We start from the raw sequence: 7173 nt of genomic DNA on the forward strand, positions 1-7173 counted from the left end.
AGATTCTGTTTCTAAATGGCCTGTGCTTCTCTTACAACCATACTTGATGATACCCTCAGTTAGGAATTCGGAAATAGACCAACTTGGGCTTTGGGGTGTCACACAAGGTCAACCCAACACCAGAAGAGCAAGGTCAGGCTGGTCACTGAAGGGGGTGATTAGTAAGTATTAGCCTTCTCTAGATACTTAAGTAACCCAGGAATGTGATTTCAAGGCTGCCCTAGCAACATGGTACAAAGCTCTTGGGGCCTGGCTGCCTTGCCCTTTCTGATTCCTCATCTAACCTCAAAACCTTTGCTTTTGTTCCACCACCCTCTGTCTCTCCCCTCCCCTGGCATTAGACTGATTAGCCAGCCTTAGGCCACAATTTACTAATTTTGTTTCTTTGACTCTTGGACTGACTTCCCAGCCTTGGCCCAAAGGGGCTGATATTGTATTTTTTTTTTAACTAGCACCCAACATCTCACCCTGCCTAGCAGATCAGTCAAGGGGCAGATGACATTGGTTTGTTTTTTTTTTTTAGTGAGGCAATTGGGGTTAAGTGACTTGCCCAGGGTCACACAGCTAGTAAGTGTTAAGTGTCTGAGGCCAGATTTGAACTCAGGTCCTCCTGACTCCAGGGCCGATGCTCTATCCACTACACCACCTAGCTGCCCCGGCAGATGACATTGTTAAACCAGCTTCCTTGTGAGGTTCTTGGACCCCTAGAAAAAAAAGAGAACTGTAACATCTTAAATCTTCAGAATGAGCAGGAACCTTAGAATGAGTTGGAAAGGACATAGAACATTTGGAATGTTAGATCTGGAAGGCCCTTAAAACATACAATGGTGGGAACTGGAAGGAACATTTGAAATCACCTAATCCAATTCCCTCATTTTGCAAGACTAGTAAGGAAAGTGACTTGTGTGAGGTCACTCTGTTAATAACTAGGTAGGGATCAAAGGGCCATTGGATGATCAATTTAAAGTGGTGAAAGACTTTAGAGTCTAGAGAATTCAATGTCCTCATGTTTCAGATTAGGATTTAAGAGCAGGGATTAGAATTTAGTTCCAGGGCTTGTAATAAATGCTTAGTACATGTTTACTCAATGTAATTTAATTTCCACCAAGCCGTACTTCCTTTAATGTGAAAACAGGCTTTTGTGTGATCTCAGATCTCTAGAGCTTATATAGCTGGAAGGAACATGATTAGGGATTGCTTCCACCTGAGAGACTTTATGGTGTGGTGGGAAAAGCCTTGTATGCTATGGAAGGAAGTTATCATTATCTCCATTTTGCAGATTTACAGGAAATTTGAAATCAGAAGACCTAGGGTTCAAGGCTTGGTCCCCCAATTTACTAGCTGTGTGATGCTGGAGAAATTCTTATCTTCTTGGTTTCTTCAGTCTGTAAAAAGAGGGTAATGACCCATTCCCCACCTTACAGGACTGCTGTGATTAATGTGTTCTATAAATTAGATCTATTATTAATGGAGGATGCCTCTGTGATGTGATCTGAGGGACACACTATACCACCAAAGTCCTTAGGAGTGCTGGAATATCCTTTCCTAAGGCTGATTGCAGCTTTAGGCTTCAAAGTCTTCCACCCTTTATACTGTTGCTGGGAGAAGGGCTAACTAGGGGGACTGATTTTCAGATGTTTATACCTTAATGCCAAATTGCTGAACTCTCAGCCCTCGTCTTCTCCACTCTTTTGTTCATTTACTTTCAGACTGCTCTGGGACCGCTCTTTTACTGCTATCTTGTGGGGTCACCAGGGGGAACACTGATAAACTAGAATGTAAGCAGAGGGACCTGCCAGGTTGTGGGAGGGGTTCTAAACCAACGTATGTGAATAAAGAAATGGAGGCTGTTGGGCCAGAGGAAGAGAAAGGACTTAGCACATGACTTCTATCTTCTAGCTTGAAAGGACTCTAATGGGGGTGGGGGAAAAGATTATTATTCTAATTGGCTATGGGAGCAGAGCAGGATGAGGGAAGGTTTGCAGGGACATAGTTTATAGCCCTAATATGATGCAGAATGTCAGAACCATGAAAACCATCCCCAAATGGAATAAACAGCTGTTAAAAAGTAGTGAGCAGGGGCAGCTAGGTGGCACAGTGGATAAAGTACCAGCCCCGGATTCAGGAGGACCTGAGTTCAAATCCAGCCTCAGACACTTGACACTTAACTAGCTGTGTGACCCTGGGCAAGTCACTTAACCCTCATTGCCCTGCAAAAACAAAAAAACAAAAAAAGAAACAAAAAAAGTAGTGAGCAGGGGCAGCTAGGTGGCACAATGGATAAAGCACCAGCCCCAGATTCAGGAGGACCTGAGTTCAAGTCCGGCCTCAGACACTTGACACTTACTAGCTGTGTGACCCTGGACAAGTCACTTAACCCTTATTGCCCTGCCCCCCCCCCCAAAAAAAGTAGTGAGTTCCTTGAGTCTGGAGGCATTTAAGTAGAATCTGTATGAATTGTTAAGGATGTTGTGGGGGAGGGGAGGGAGGCAGTATCCATGGTCCATACAAGGATTGGACTAACTGACCTTTAAGTTTCCTTCTAACACCAGGATTCAAGAATTTCATGCTAATCACTTTATAAGCTTCTTTTCTAATAGCCAGAGCAGTTATCATTTTTACTTGGAGGAGGGTGGAGAGATGAGTTCAAGCTTGGGGCCCAGTTCAGGGAAGGCAGGAAGCTCTGAATGAGCCCCACAGATAAGGGGAAAGGGCCAAGAAAGTGTCACAAGCTCATAGTAGAAGCTTAATAAATGTTGACGTTCAGGGAGAGCAGAGACTAGAACCTGACTGAGTTCCCCTCACTATCAGTCCTGAACTCAGCCTTGGCAGCATAAAAGTCAAAATGTGCCAGGGTGGGAAACCAAGATCGGACTGGGTACCTTAGGGGTTAGAGTCAGGAGGGGAGTGGGAGCTCAGACAGAGAGGTGGGAAAGAACCAGATAAACACTGCTGCCCTCACAATTTTGCTGAGAGCAGGCCTTGAACGATTGATCCTCTGCTTTCAGGCAAATCCTTGTCAAGGACTCAATGGAGCCCCAGGGAAAAAGAGTCCTGTTGATTTCTCTTTTTGAATACCTTTAGTTATGCCTAATTTTCTCTGTTACAAAATCTGATACTTTGATTCTCTAGAATCTGTCAGCTTGAATTTATTTACAGAATATACTGACAAATAAAAACAAATTCCACCCCCACCCCAAGGTTTTAATTTTATCAGTGCTTGAAGTGTGCTTATGTAAATATACTTTTGAACCATCAGTAGACAAATGTTGCAAAGCTTATTATATGTTTTCACTCTTCAGTAGTTCACAGTTTTGCAAATGGGATATCATTTTTCCCCCTTCACCTTTATTATATTTCACCGCAGCAACTGATAATAATTCAGCAATTCAATTTGATAAATAGTAGTAAGCATTCACAGTACGCAAAGCACTGTTCTAGGTATTGGGGATACAAAGATAAAACCAAAGCAGTTCCTTGTCCTGAAGGAGCTTTATGTTTTACAGATAAGTAAAAGATAATTCATGGAGAACATTAACAACTGGGAGGGTCAGAAAAGGCTTCCTTTAGGGATTGGTATTTGAATTGAGTTTTGAAAGAATCTAGGGATATTAGGGCATAGAGAGGAGAAGGAAGTGTGTTCATAAGGAGCTTCCTGAGCAAAGGTATGGAAAAGGGAGATGGAATATGAACTTCAAGGAAGAGCTAGCTTTTAATTTATGATTTCTTGAAATATGGCTCTGAAAAACCAGGCTTTGATAAAGCCCATTGAGATTCAAATGGAGCTACATGACTATGCCTTTAAACCCAAATCACTCTGGCTCTCACTAATTGGCCAGTAAGAGGTCACTGTCCAAGCCTCACTTGCTCATTGTTTGGTTCTGAAGGCTCAGAGTGAGTGTAAATAACACTCACTCTGTTCCAGCCAGAAACTCTGAAGGTCTTCCTCTCCCAGATTGATTCTAGGCCATCTTCATCAAATCTTACATAGCCTTTAATTACCAAATGGGTTTTGCTTCAGACTAACTGGTATAAATGATACCAGTTAGGGGCAGCTAGATGGCGCAGTGGATAGAGCGCCGGCCCTGGAGTCAGGAGTAACTGAGTTCAAATCCGGCCTCAGACATTTGACACTTACTAGCTGTGCGACCCTGGGCAAATCACTTAACCCCAATTGCCTCACCAAAATAAATAAATAAATAATTCCAGTTATAGAAATTAATGAATAGTGTCAAGGATAGAGCCTTTATTTCCATCAATACTTAGTGGAAAGTAGATAAATTATGATCCAACAAGGGACAGTGAGGTAGAGAGATCAGAAAGGTAGGAAGAGAAGCAGGAGAAGGCAGTTTCATGGTAGCCAATGGAACCAATGGAGAAAACAGTATTCAAGAAAAGTTAGTGTGGTCAACAGTGTCAAAAGCTTGTAAAAATCAAGGAGGATGAAGCTTGAGGAACAACCATTGGATATGAGTTAAGAAATCACTGGCAACCTTTGAGAGAATGATTTCAGTCAAATGGTGGGGTTGGAAGTCAGATGGCAGGGATTGGGAAATGAGTGAGAGTTAGGAAGTGGAGACAATAAGTGTAGATGAATCTTTCCAGTAGTTTGGCTGTAAAAAGAAGGGCTATAGGATGTTTGGGATGGCAGAGTCAAGCGAATCCTTTTTTAAGCATGGAGAGTCCTGGAAATGTTTGTACAGGGTACAGAAGGAGGTAATTGGATAAAGAGAGATTAAAGATGAGAGAAAGAGAAGGAATGAGCCAAAGAGGCAAGCTCCTGGAGGAGAAATCAGATGGGTACAAGGGCAAAAATAGAAGAGTTGTCCTTGGCAAGAAAAAGGATTATTTTTTCCTCAGACCCTTAAGGGGTTTTGAAGTTTGGAATAGGGGAAAAGAAGGAGCTCAGAGAGGATAGTCTCTATTTTTTTTTTTAATTAAAAAAGGAGACAAAATAGACTGCCTAAAGGGAGGTAAAAGAGGGTGATATAAGGGACTTAAGGGGAGAAGAGATTTGGAATAGTCACTGAAGAGAGTGTGATAGTTGATCAGGGAAGAATAGCACTGAGGAGCCAGTTGAAGTCAGACAGTATAAATATGTTGTGGACCCAGGTGGTGTTCTTCAGCATATGAGGAGCAAAGAAAGTGAATATTGAGGATCAACAATAGAACAAGAGGCAAAGGATAAAGGGGCAATGTTAGTTAATTAAAAGATCAAGACTGTAAGGACAGCTAGGTTGGCACTGTGGATGGAGTGCTGGGATTGGAGTCAGGAAGACTCAATTTCCTAAATTCAAATCTAGCCTCAGATACTTACTAGCTATGTGATGCTGGGTGAATCACCCTGTTAACCTTAATTTCCTCATCTGTAAAATGGGCCGGAGAAGGAAATGGCAAACCTCTCCAGCATTTCTGACAAGAAAATCCCAGATGGGGTCACAAAGGGTCAGATACAACTAAAAAATGATTCAACAATTACCTATTAGAAAACAGACCAATATTGTTTTTCCTCCATTAACTAAGGCTCGAGTGAACAATATAATTGACCTCTGCCTTCTTTTCTAATTCTATAGCTATGATTCCAAGATTTAAGGCATTCTATTGGGTGCATATCCGTTAGAAAAATAGATCCTAAGTCTTATGTGTTTATTTTTATTAGTCTACTAAAGGAAATAATGAGCTCAAAGCAAAGGCATTTAATGAAATAACATAGTAAGAAAATTAGCAATAAAACATTTTTCCCATCAACTTGTGACACATCCCTTCACAAATACACATAACATTAGTGGGAAGTGTGGACACACCTAGGAAAAAACCACATGGAGGCCTATACGTTTGTGGTCAGGGTTCAGGCATGGAGGTACATGTGAGGTACACGTATAGCCAGGATATACATACAATGGGAGGTGCACATAGTGAACATATATGGACTTGGAAAACACATGGAGAACTATGGACATAAGGAACAAGTGTGACTAGGACATACCAGGGGAAGGGCAACTCATCATTTCAGCACTGCAGGGCCACCCTTCTGGTAACATCCTCCCACTGCTTCTTCCCAGCCTGCTCTCCTGGGGTCTCATTAATATGTATTCTCTAATAGACATTGTTTCATTGGTCTCTTTTGGGTGGTGGGTTGCTGGTCTTATGGTCACCGATAGGCATTGCTCCAGTGGGTCAATGGGTGTAGAGCTTCCCCTTGCTTCCAATTTCTGGTTTTAGCTAAAGTCCTCTGCTCAAGTGCTACTTCTCCATACAAGGAATGGCATTTACATTTCTATTTTGGCTTACAGGCCAGAGGCTTAAGCTAAGCAAATAAGGGAGGATTTGAATACAGAGTTCCAGGGCTATAATCATGATGCCATGTTGCTTCATATTTACCCAGGTAGGTATAAGATAAGGATCGATGGGACAAGGTCAGTGCCAGAAATATTTGAAGGGGAAAAAGAATCTCAGCAAGGGTCTTTAAAGAAGATGATGGGGAGGAGGGAACATCTGGCCTGAGCCTTGAAGGAAGATAAGGATTTTGAAAAACAAATGTGAGGATGGAAAGCAGTTGCATCCAGCCCGTGTGAATATATTGAGGTGGGAGGTGGTGTGTCAAGTTTGGGGAACATATGGTAGTTTGGCTGAAGCATAGTGTATGAATGGGAGTAGTTCCAATATACTGGAAAGGTAGGTTGGTGCCAGCCTAGGGAGGGTCTTAAATGCTAGGCTAAGCAGTTTGCATTTTATATTAGAGGCAATAGATTTTAGAATAAAGGAGTGAGATGGTTAGGTAGACTCATATTTTAGAAAGATTATTTTGGCAGCTGTATAGAGGACAAATTAGAGAGTAAAGAGATTTCAAGCAGGAAGATCAGTCAAGAGGCTATTTCAATATAACCGGTGAGAAATGATAAGAGCCTGAATGTGGGTGGTTGCCATGTAAGTGGAGAAAAGGTGACAGAAGTAAGAGAAGTTGAGGAGCTGGAATCAATAGAATTTAACAGCCAAAAGGCTATGGAGCAAGAGGAAAGGAAAGGGAAGAGACAAATCTAATCAGATGAAATTTAATAGGTGTAACCTGAGTCCCAAAGCTCATTGATATGGGACTCTCTCTTCATTGGTGGAGAGCAGTACCCTGTGAGGAATGGCAGGGCAGAATTATTGAGAGCAGGAGAGAAGAGAGCT

The sequence above is a fragment of the Dromiciops gliroides genome, chromosome 1, assembly GCF_019393635.1.
Source record: "Dromiciops gliroides isolate mDroGli1 chromosome 1, mDroGli1.pri, whole genome shotgun sequence".
In the NCBI taxonomy this organism is placed as follows: Eukaryota; Metazoa; Chordata; class Mammalia; order Microbiotheria; family Microbiotheriidae; genus Dromiciops; species Dromiciops gliroides.